The sequence below is a fragment of the Rhododendron vialii genome, chromosome 10a, assembly GCF_030253575.1.
Source record: "Rhododendron vialii isolate Sample 1 chromosome 10a, ASM3025357v1".
Lineage (NCBI taxonomy): Eukaryota > Viridiplantae > Streptophyta > Magnoliopsida > Ericales > Ericaceae > Rhododendron > Rhododendron vialii.
In genome coordinates this window covers 38,270,708-38,282,140 of record NC_080566.1, presented here as the reverse complement: position 1 = coordinate 38,282,140, position 11,433 = coordinate 38,270,708, and the positions used below count along the sequence as shown (strand labels likewise).

At 36.9% G+C, this 11,433-nt stretch overlaps 1 long non-coding RNA gene across 4 annotated transcripts; it reads right to left on the bottom strand.

Annotated features, from left to right (window-relative positions):
- Positions 1-405: 405 nt before the first annotated feature.
- On the bottom strand, positions 406-3,825 carry LOC131302514 (uncharacterized). 4 transcript variants are annotated; one of them, XR_009191767.1, is made up of 3 exons: positions 2,561-3,790; positions 2,114-2,399; positions 406-1,015 (listed from the first exon to the last, which is right to left on the bottom strand). It is a non-coding gene; the product is annotated as an uncharacterized LOC131302514 (long non-coding RNA). The 4 variants fall into 4 exon arrangements; XR_009191765.1 differs by lacking the exon at positions 406-1,015 and adding an exon at positions 1,020-1,466 and having other exon boundaries at positions 2,561-3,789; XR_009191766.1 differs by lacking the exon at positions 406-1,015 and adding an exon at positions 1,447-1,531.
- Positions 3,826-11,433: the final 7,608 nt, after the last annotated feature.

Genomic DNA, 11,433 nt, shown 5'->3' with positions numbered 1-11,433 from the left:
AGCAAGTGAATGAGCTCATCGACGAAACTGCACAATTTTGCAAGCTGAAGTGGACAAATTTAAATCCTTCCTACTCCTAGGGTTCTACGTTTGAAATTCAAGATAGTAACCACTTCCTTATCTTGTTTAAATCGTCTTCGATTAGAAGAGAAGTTGAGGTTAGCTTAGAAGACAAACTAATTGATGTATCAAAGAGCATCATGATATGTGTCGAAACGCACACATTTGACTATCCAACTTGCATTTGTTATGTGGATTTCTCTCTTTTTTGTGATGCATTAAGTCGTTTCCATGATTGTACATTGTTAAAATCGATTGTACAGAGTGTAACATTAAGCAGTTAATGGGGAGACAAATCGAAGTCATCTAAAACGGCAACAAACACTTTCTTTCTCAATGGCTTTGTGTTGTGTAGCAAGAAAGTCATGCCCAATAACACTTCAATAATGCCAGTCTCCAATGAGTGTGCTTGATCACTATCTATGTTTGTATTAATAATCGAATTTGCAGAATTGTGTGGTCCCGTATAGAATGTTCTTTTTTAGCTGTCCTGTTCATGATTAATTTCGGGGACGATACATTTTGACTTGTAAAGCTGGAACTATTTGGCAAAGGTCTTCATTAGCAGGGACCCGGATCTTCCGATGGTATCATCTTTGGACTAATAAAATTGCTTTCTAGGGTGTGGATCTTGGAATTAGGGACGAAAAAAAAAGCGCATTGCAATATTAGCCATGGCCAAGCACAAATTTTGTTTCAAAAATATCCAATCCATTCCAGAGAGTGCCAATAACACATCCAAGCCTTTTCTACCCGATTTTGAATTAGACCCTCCTGGTTGTATTCCTCCCAAGATGTGAAAGACAAAATAGGCAATGTCTTTTCAAAGTAGTGAAATGAGGCGCCCTTCCAATATTTAGATGGTGAGAGCACACATTTTGCTTCAAAATTCTATCCATTCCAGACACTGCAAAATCACATACAAGCTTGCACAAAAGACATTGATTTCCAAGTCCTGGTTTTCAGAAAGATAAAAATATTATTGTCTGTGTAAATATTGACGTTCCGCTTATAAAATCATATACAATCAATTGAATTGCTATAAATAAACCGTCGCACTATCATAGTGACAACGAAACTATAAAAAGTGCAATATTTGTCAACTGAAGTTCACTAATCGTGGCCGACCCAATCCCATTCTGGGTCTTCAACATTTATGACAAAATGTCTTCCCTAACACCCTTCTTTAATCATGAAAGACCCCAAGCTAAACATGAAAGTCTGAGTACTATAGAACGTGAACTGCTGCAATGGATGGTATGTTCTCCCATAGTTTCCATGTGACAACACCACAACAGTAGTTACAGCCGTAACTAGCCCAGTGAATTGAATTTTCCTGGTTGGCTCTTCGATAGCTACTAGTTCAAGAGATTCACTTGGTTCTCCGCCGGTATTTCTTGAAGGACCTAAATGAATGAAAAGAATTGAACTTCGGTGCCTCGGGTATAGATATAATCAAATACACTGCAAACTATAGAAGCTTCTTTTAAATACTAAATCAAGTATCTAGTCAGAACATGGCATTGTTGCCAAGGAATGAAATTTCATGAACTATGAACAACGTGTATCAGTTTTCAGGACATAATTTTTATCTTATGAACAGTGAAGCTCCTATCAGTGAGACACTGAAAAAAGAAATGTTCAAAATCTAGTGAGGACATTCTATTATCAGTAACTGTTTGCTCATTGCTTCTCTCCAGCAGCAATAACACAACAGAATCCACAAGATTTTGTTCATCTATCGACTCAAAACTAGGGTTCTAAATAAAGTAGCATATCAGCCAACAAACTGACATATAGGGATTTTGGATTTGTGATATCGATATTTCAGTACATCAGCTGATACTAGCTTATATCGACAAAAAATGGTCTTATGAGCAATACAGATACGTATCCTGAAATCCCGATGAATCTGGACAGAAAATATGATTTATAAAATGGTAGTGCAGCACCACAGTGTAGAAAAGGATCAACTGCTTCAAAAATATGTTAAAACCACACTTAAGTGCTTTAAAAGCTATAATAGTTGTAACAAAAGGAGATGCATTATTACCTTCTCTATGTTATTTTCATTCAGCTCAAGGCCAGTCTCCTCCTCTGCTTTAGGTTCCACCGCAACTACTTGAGGAAAAATCTCCATTAAACAATGCTCGATTCTCATCTTCATACTCGTTACCTAACTTGAATAGGAGCCTCATGCTCCTTGCAGCTTCAACCACACAACATTGCCATTGATCTCGCCATCAGCAATTGAGATATGGTCGAATTTCATCCAATGCAACCTCCATTTTTTCTGCTTTCAAGGGCAACTCCGCAGTAGAATCTGGGGCGGCAACTGCCTTTACAACAACAAAATAGAAAACAGAGTGAACTAGGAAATTTCAATAAAAATACCAATTGTAGTACCAAAAAGCTAAAGTATTCAAAACCCATAGTAAAATTTCCAAAAAAAATAAGATGCTTCTACTGTCTAAATGACAAACAACAATGATCTACTTACATGAGTGTTCTATACATTGGCACGTAGAAGGGACTAAAACCCAAGTAAAATAGGAGCATAGGACAAGGCCTGTGAGAGGCTTACAAAGACAAGACTGAAGTGGGGCAACAAAAACCAAGGCTTAATCATTGAATTCACTGAAAGAATCATATCTCAAATACAACTGTTTGGATGAGTTGTTTGAGGAAACTCAGTTACACCAGACTTCTAATGCTTTCCGGGTCAAACCAGTCCCTCTTCCAAGTCACCCTGATTCCAATATGGGAGTCCTAACATGAAAGTCATGAGTAATCATAACAATATATATCTAGCCACCTACATTTAAACTATCTATGTACTAACTAATAGACATGTTTTCTAGCATTCCTCATTTGAGCAACAAATATAAGCAATAGAAAAGAAGCTGAGAACTAAAGATAAGCTTGGTAAATGAAGAGTTATTCCATCTTCATTAGCTGTTTGCTCCTCCTGCCATCAAGAAACAAAATATATACTTCACATCTTCTTTCTCTGCTCCTACTCTAGGCATTTGGCGGCAGGTATATCATCTAAGAGTATTTCTAAACCACCACACAATCGAAATGCTGAAATCTCGCGGCTCGTTGGAAAATCTAGTGATAAATTATTTGGCAACTTAGTTAGAAAGCTTGCTTGGGCATACATTAAATACTAGATATGGCAAGAAAGGAACTTTACAGATTTTCAAGCTATTCATCAACCTTTTCTATGGTTTTACATAAGATTTGATGCCCGTGTTTGAAGCTCCCAATTTTTAACTGTAAAACAAACTCCTCTTGACACCATGCTTTGTAGCTGTTGGAAAAATCCCCAAGGATTTTGCCTCAGCTTAGCTGAGATTTTACCTGTTTGGAAGGTATGCCGTCTTGGTTCTTCTAACATTGTTTTCCTTAATGAATTTCTCACATCCAATTAAAAAAAAACAATAGAGTTTCGGAACCTATTTGAAGCTCATAACAGTCGATGATACCTACCCATTCCACGAATTTATACCACCAACATGCAAGTTTTGTTTATCATCAATACGTGTAATCAGAATTTCTTGTCAGTTCTTGCTTCTTGTTTTTTGCTTAATTGCTAATAAACGTGTAGCCAAACAGCCCCAAAAAAATTCAAGGGAGAACGAACCTGGTTTTGCTTGACTACTGTGGTTCCCATTGCAAAGAGTGTGCTTGATTCTTCCACCGATTACTCTCTGAGAGAGAGAGAGAGAGAGAGAGAGCTGCGCGAGGAATTTGGTCTTATGCCTCTAATTAGGTCTGTATTTTGTGGCTCGGAGTTTTAGTTCAAAAGCGTGACTGATGAACACGATTACAAGAAGGCGCAGCCAGGAGTAAATAAACGCGGCCAGGTGTAATTATAAGCGTCCAAGAAGCACGTAAAATACAAGAAAATCATTCTTAGTAATAACGCTTTTAATAAAGTGCGGCCAGGTGTAATTATAAGCGTCCAAGAAGCACGTAAAATACAAGAGAATCGTTCTTAGTAATAACGCTTTCAATAAAGTGCGGCCAAGTGTATTTTTTAGCGGCGAAGAAACATGTAAAATCCAAGATAATCATGCGTAGTAATCACGCTTTCAATGACGTGCGGCTAAGAATAATTCGACGCGGCCAATAATAATTATACGCGGCCAAGTGTAGTTCTTAGTGGCCAAAAAGCACGTGAAACATGAGAATCGTGTGAAGTAATCACGCTTTCAATAACTTGCGGCCACGCATAATTCGAAGCATGCGAACCTCCATGAGCTCATAGCTCCTCCCCATAGCACTATAAAGTGGCTTCTTCACTCCGTTGATGCAGTACATCACAGAGTATCTAGTTCTTCCATGGTGAATGATGCATGAGTGGGAGATGTGTTTGCGACTACAACTAATTAAACGCGGCCAATAGCATGTAAAACACAAAACAATCGTTTGTAGTAATTAGACGCGGCCAAGAATCATGTAAAACACAAGAGAATCGTGCCTAGTAATCACGCTTTCAATATAACTTGCGGCCAAAAGCACGTAATTAGACGCGGCCAAAAGCAATTCAACGTGGCCAAGTGTAATTCGATGGGCCAAGAAGCATGTAAAACAATAGTGAGGAGTAATCACGCTTTCAATAATTTGCGGCCACGAGTAATTCCTTGCGTTCAAGAGTAATTTTTTGCGGCGAAGTGTAATTCTTTCATGGGATTCCTTCTTTCATATTCTTTCTTCTTCCCCATATGCCTAATAATTGGGCCCCCAAATACTTAAATGGGTTAAATATTATCCATGCGAACTATTTTATAACAATTTTGATGTAGTGCAGTGGTTAATGTGCACATGTTTAGATCATAGGATTGCAAGTTTGATCCCTTGCCCCTTCAATTTTTAATGCAAATTTTGAAACCTTTACAAAAAAACCAGTTTTGAAACGCTTCTTGTGAGGCTTTAACCCGCAAACTGAGCTTCTAAAATAGCGAGTACTCCCACTCTACCAAGCCTTGTATTAATTGTTTCCTATATCGAAAAACTAATTAGTATATTGAAAATGAGAGGTCCCGTTTCCAAACCCCACTTAGAGCCTCAGAAATCTCAAAGCCGGACTGTTAAAAGCAATTGAATAATTTTGGGCTTGCTTTTCGATCTTCTTTCTTCCCAGAGGTCTCCACAGGAAGAAAAGTGACCATTAGCAACCATAGTAGATTACTAAAAAAAAAATTTCTAGTTGACAGAAAGCTCCCACCATAGTCCATGTTTGTCGGGTGCACATAAGCCAATAATGCCAGTTGATGTTAGTACAGAATTTCCACAAAATTTGCCCCAATACGGAATTTTCAGACAACTACAGAATTGACACAAATTGGAAGTTACATGTCGTAGATATTAGTACCGGTTGGATGGACTGGACACATGGCGTAGAAAATAGGAATTTTTAAATATCCATCCCTAAACCTCATCCTATGTAAGTATTCATCCAGCTCATTTTGAACAGTTATGTTTTCATTCTCGCTTTTAAATGATCCCAAAATTGCCCTTTATTATATAGATACATTGATTATTATACATAATATATGTATACATAGGCAAAGATTTTTGGGACTAAAAAATAATCTCGAGGGTCCTCTTGCCTAATTTAAGGATAATCACCTGTAATTAATTTCAAAAATTCGGCAAAACCATATCTAATCCCCAAAATTTGGCAAAACAATTTACCCCCCCTCCCCCCAAAATCCCATTTTCATTTGCAGGTTTTGGGAGAGTGTTTGTACCATATTTCACCGCCTGTCGATCGACCGAAAGGTGGCGTTTATGGGAATGCTTTCTATTTTATTATTTCGTATTAATAATATAACTAGTTTTTATTTGTTTGTATTTTAATAAAGTGCAGGACACTTGGCATGCTCCTATACATTTGGAAGTTAAAAAGACACTTGTCATTGTCCTACACACTTTGAGGTTGAAGAGAAGTTATTTGGACAAGTGGCATGCTCCTACACACTTTGGAGTTTGTGGGAAGTTATTTGGACATTTGGAAGATAATGAAGAGTAGTGAGAAGTTAGGAAGTTATTTCCTACACATTATATTTTCTATAAATAGCCTCTTTTGGCTTCATTGTAAACTCCTTCAACAAATCAACTTTGTTATAAATTTCTGTCTACCAACCCATTCGGGTTATAACTAGGAGTAGGAGTAGAATTAACTTAATTTTCTTACTTTCGATGGGGATCCGTCCTTTTTGATTGTAAATCTATCTTGGAAAAATAACAAAGTCCATTTGTTATTTTTCTTCCGCTCCACCCCACTTCACTAAACCATCAATCCACTCCGCCCAATCAATGGGTCGATTCCGTTCTTGAAGATTGGCAGGTGACGGTCTTCTTTACGAGTCAATTCATCACCACCAAAAAATAGCATTTGATTCATTCGCCATTCCTCTTCCGGTGAAGTCCTGAAATACGGCAAGGAACCTCAAATCCGTTTGTGGAGACAAGCCGCATTCGCCTTTATTTTTGTTGTTGGCTTCGTTTCCCGAAATCTCCGTCGATTTCGATCGAGGAAAAAATTGGTAAACAGAGAGGCCAGCGGCCTCTCCGACCGCCTGTGGTGCAACACTACTAGAAAATTTCCGATAGGTGACGAAACAAGTGGTGACGAAATTTACTGTTTTGCTATAAGTGACGAAACAATAAAATTTTCGTCGCCAAAAGTAACTATAGATGACGAAAAATTTATTTTTTGTCACCAAAAGTGACTTTCGGAGACAAACTATAGGTGACAAAATTTACTATTTCAATCGTCACCTATAGGTTGTCTCCGAAAGTCACTTTTGGTGACGAAAAATAAATTTTTCGTCACCTATAGTAACTTTTGATGACGAAAATTTTGTTGTTTCGTCAGCTATTGTAAAATAGTAAATTTCGTCACCACTTGTTTCGTCACCTATCGAAAATTTTCTAGTAGTGGTGACCGCCGCGCTCCTCGACGCCGTTGATCGTCGCCACCTCTTCGTCGTGAACGGCCGGTGTTCCACAGAGAGGATAGGAGGGGCGCAAATCATCGCAGCTCTGGCGTGGAATCTACTCGGCGATCGACTTCGAAATCGAAGACACCAACTGGTTTTTGCCGTTCCATTTGTTCTTTACATTTTTTGGTGGTTCAATGTAAGTTGAAGTAAGGGATAATAATTCCATGATTCTCGGTGAATTACCTATGCATGTGTATATCTTCAATTTTTGAGTCGGTGGTTGAGAGGGGTGATGGTGGTTTAGGATTTCATGGTTTTTTTTACGTAAATCACCTTGTGTTTTTTACGATTTCATGGTTTAGTTATGTATTTCATGGTTTATAAACCATTGAGTCGGCGATTGAATATTCATGTTTTTTATTGTTGTCTTGGTCATTGATTTCATTGATTTTTTTGTTTGTTTATGGCTTGTTTGAGTATTCATGGTTTATTTTCAGAAATAAACCATGAATCGGCAATTGAATATACATGGTTTTTTGTTGTCTTGTTCATTTAGAGATAAACCATGTTTTTGTTTGGTTTATGACTTGTTTGGGTATTCATGATTTATTTGCAGAAATAAACCATGAATCGACGATTGAATATTCATAGTTTTTTTGTTGTCTTGTAACACGAATTTGAAATTGATTTTTTTTTTTGTTTATGGCTAGTTTGGGTATTAATTCATGGTTTTCTATCATCTTGTTCATCATAGAGATAAACCATGTTTTTGTTTGGTTTATAACTTATTTGGGTATTTATGAATCGACGATTGAATATTCATGATTTTTTGGTCGTCTTGTTCATTGATTTTTTTTGGTTTATGGCTTGTTTGGATATTCATACCATGATTATCAATGAAGGTTTCCATAATGATGCACGGATTGAATGGAAAAGAATTTCTGTTACTTTTGGGAAGAGAATAACAAAGATTTGAACTCCTCACTAGATTAGGAAATGATTGAATATCTCACTAATTGAGGAAGACAATATACACAAATATGGATATCTTATTAAAAAGGGTAATATAGGTAATTCACCATTCGGGAGGATGAAAATATAACTGTTCAAAAAGTACCGGATGAATACTTACATGGGATGAGATATGAGGATGAATCTTTAAGTCTCCCTAGAAAATAAAACCGAAGCTGGAATCTTGGCTCATCCGGTTAGATTTGATGAGATGCAACCGGACGGATTTGAGTCATTTGCAACTAGGGCTGTAAATGAACTGAGCCGTTCGTGAACTGTTCGAGGCTCTGCTCGGTAAAGGCTCGTTCGAGTTCGATTTGTCTACTAAATGAACCGAACCTGAACCTCAATTTTAGGCTCGTTTCATAAATGAGCTGAACATGGACGCATCAGTATTCGGCTTGATTAGGCTTGCGAACCTGGAGTATATGTGTATCATGATGATTTTATATAGTTATATAGTGAAAATTTTAAAACTTGTACAAGTCTAAACGTTTACAATTACTAAAAATTTACTTATGTATATGTTTTTATCATTTTATATGTATATGAACATATTTATGTACATAATGAAAAATTTATTTGCAGTTTTAGACATGTATGAGAGCATAAAAATATGATATTATTGGATCGTTAAGGCTCGTGAACAAGCTCGACTTCGACCCAAACCTGGGCAAGCTCGGTTTGAGTTTGGCTCATCATAATTTTCATTGAGTTCAACCTGAGCTCAAGTTTGCTAAAAAACTTAATGAACGAATCTGAACAATCTAATATTCGGCTCGATTTGGCTCGTTTACGGCCCTATTTGCAACCATTTGCCTCCCATTTTGCCTTCGGCAAGCGTCAATCACTCCTAGCTCACGTCCATCACTTCCAACTTCTTCCATTTAGCTTAGCTCGAAAATCATCACAACGGGACGGATTTGAGTCCTTAATTTAATTTGCAAACTAAAGAGAGAAGTTTAAACTCAACATCGATCTGTGTGGATTAGGGAAATCCAGATTCAATTTTTTTGTGTAGTGGCGGATTTCATTGTTTGTAGCTAGATTTGTTTTTTGAGTTTTTTCTCATCTTTGAGTTGTCTGGTCCTCGTTTAGGCTCTTCTGTGCCTAGTTTTGTAGCTTACACTCTTTTGTATGCTGTCGCAGGGCTATTACCCAGATTCAACTAATTTGCCGGTTCAAAAAAAAAAAAAAAAACCAGACAGAATTTTAATATTTAATTTGCATTATGCGTAGCGATCAGTGTTTGGATATTTATAGTAGTTTTAATGGTTTTTCGAAGTTTGGATAAGTTAAGGATTCTTCTTCATTTTAGAATAAGCTTGTTTCTTTTGCCTATATACGTAATTTTTTGCTAAAGGTAAACAAGATCAGTGATTTCTTTTGCCTATATACGTAGTTTTAATGGTTTTTCGTAATTTTTTGTCAAAAGGGCCAAAGTTCAGTAAACCTAAAGGTAAACAAGATCCCTTCTATGGGAATCGATGGGTGGTGCACCGATGGTGAACCGACCAGCTCAAGCAGGGGCAGCTCCAAGCAAACTCTCTTGATTCCAAAATGCACTATGAATTTTGTATTTCTTCCATATAATTGTATTTTTCCTTAATATTGTCTACACTAAATTAATCATACAATATCAAAGTAAGTGAAAAGTTTGTGAATAGGTAGGTACTATAGCTCAAGTAAACAAAATAAACTAACCCAATAAAATTTTATCCAAATGTAAATATGAGCATTTTACATAGAACTTTGTACACAAAAAATTTCTTTGTAATTTTCTCACCGCTGAACTAAAATTCTAGAGCCGCCCTTGAGCACAAGGCCCACTCCGGATCTTGCACAGATAATCCAAGCCCATCAATAATTTTAAAATAAATTTTCAAGTGAGCTTGTGGAGAATCAGCTCAATAAAATAAGTGTAGGTGCTCTATCCAATCTTCTAATTTTTCATTCGGATAAAAATTTCCAAATGTAAGGATGAGCAAGAATTGTTAATATGTTTCCCAGGTTTACCCATTATTTTTTCCCAAGTCTTCCAATTAGTCGCTCCCCTTTCTTCCCATTAGTCTCTCCCAGGTCTTCCCATTAGTCTACGGTGATCATTGTGTTTGACAGTATTATGTCCGTAGTATCACAGTGGATGACTCATAGTGGATGAGTCTCTTCGTGTTTGACGGTATTATGTCCGTAGTATCACAGTGGATGACTCATGGTGGATGACTCTCTTCGCATTAATATGTTTCAATAATGATTCCCTTCATTATCTTTTGTGCGCAGAACTATTCCCAGCTCTTCCCATTGATAAATTTTTGGGTGCAAATAGGGTACAGCTGACGTGGTTTCTGACGCTTCCAACAATGCAACCGACGGTCCAGATTGAAACACACTTTTCCTTTCTTTCTTTTTCTAAATCTGTTCGGTACTTTCAATCTAGACCGTCGATTGCCTTTTTGAACGGCCCGGGTGTGCGCATCAGGTACCATGTGGTACCCGATTTGCAACCAAGAATTTCTCAGAGAATAGGTGCAGTGTGGAATGCAAATCGCTCTTTCTTTGATGTTTGGTTTTCGATACTTTCCCTATATGCAGGCTAGTCATGTTGTTAATTCGGTGCATTTGGTAACCTTTTCAGTTTTCAATTTTTTATTTTCAAGAAACTAGAAGTTGAAACATGTTTGGTAATATTTGTGTTTCTAAAAAAAAATTGAGGAAAACATCTTTTTGTAGTTTCCATAGTTTAAAAAAAAAATCTAAAAAATTTACGAAAAACAAAAAAGTAAAAACTTTTTGACAATGACAACTATGAATGGCAATACATAGCTAATTGAATAATCTTGCTTCTCAGAGGCCTCCAACTCCAAGGGAAGAGAAGGTGATCACCAATAGCCGTCGAAGTCAAGTCATGCGGGCCCAGAATATATTGATGTTGATAATTGACTGTGAAAGCTCCCATCACTAATAGAAGTCTATGCACTTGTTCTCTTTATGTCTTCTGGAAATTGAAATTCTCATCAATTGTCCTCCTCGAATCTGGTCAAGTTTGGTCAGATCAGTTTGGTCCATTTTTTTCATCCGAGCTGTCTGAAAAGTATTTTGGACGGTCCAGATTTGTTCGTAGTGTTTACAATACTTTTTAATAAAAAATACACGAAAAAATCTGGACCCTTCAAAACACTTTTAAACGACCCGGATAAAAAAAATGGACCAAACTTGGCAGAATTTCCACAAACTGGAAGCATAAGTCGTGTAGATATAATTACATGTTAGACTTAACGTGTGATGTGAATTTCATTGTACGCATCAATTTATCTCAACCGTGCGATTTACATGAGAGACAAATCATGTTCCTATAAATAGTACCCCTTATAAATGAAAATTCAAAGCTTTCATCTTTCTATGCAAC